Source organism: Galeopterus variegatus, unplaced genomic scaffold (assembly GCF_000696425.1).
Source record: "Galeopterus variegatus unplaced genomic scaffold, G_variegatus-3.0.2 Scaffold6866, whole genome shotgun sequence".
NCBI lineage: Eukaryota > Metazoa > Chordata > Mammalia > Dermoptera > Cynocephalidae > Galeopterus > Galeopterus variegatus.
Window position 1 is genome coordinate 57,382 of NW_007732977.1, and position 937 is coordinate 58,318.

The following is a 937-nucleotide window of genomic DNA, read 5'->3' on the forward strand; positions in this document are numbered from 1 at the left end:
AAGAAATGTCAGGGAGCAGTGGAAAAAACAGTCTAACAGGCACAGGAAGGGACGGGGATCAGATCACCGAGGGCACCGAATGGTGGGTGAAGGTGTTTGAACTCTTCTGGTAGGCACTAGGTTACCACCGTGCATTAACCTTAAGCAAACACATGTACACCTGAGCTAGTGACACACAGTACCTGTTCCAGAAACAGATCAAGGAACAGGTGGGTCCAGAAACAGATCAAGGAACAGGTGGGTCCAGAAACAGATCAAGGAACAGGTGGGCAACAGCCTGATTTGTCACTAGCAAGGGGGAAAGGAGCAAGGGTGAGAACTTGTGTTCCTAAAGGTCTGTAGCTTATAAATTGCTCTTTCTAGCAATTGCATGCACGTAATACTAAGGCCACCTCAGCTCAGCCATCGGGCCAGACCAGCTTCTCTGGATTTAGGGAGCTCTTGAATAACTTCTACGACTTCCACTACTTTAATAACATTGTGAGGCAAGGAGGGCACAATTATTCTCACTCAGACCAAAGAATCACACTCAGAGAGTGAACTAATTTATCAAGAATCACACTTGTGGAAATAGGCAGGGCTAGAATTAAAATCTGGGGCAATCTACTCAAAACTTCTAGGTTTAAAAAAAAATAATTTGTCTGATTATAAAGTGATACATACTTATAACAAGTTGTACGGAAATGAATTAATTGAAAGTGAAAATACCTCATGATCCCACCCCTGAGAAAACAGGTGAGAAAAATTGAGTGTATGTTGTTCCACACCTTTTTCTTGCAATTGCCAATATACATTAAATGCGTATGTATTCATATATGTTATTCCACAACTTGCTCCTTTCACTTAATGCTCTAACTTGGACAATATCCCGATTCGGTGCATGTAGATGTAAATCCTTTTTAATGGCTTCATCTGCTATGGAGATTTCTTTATTTAA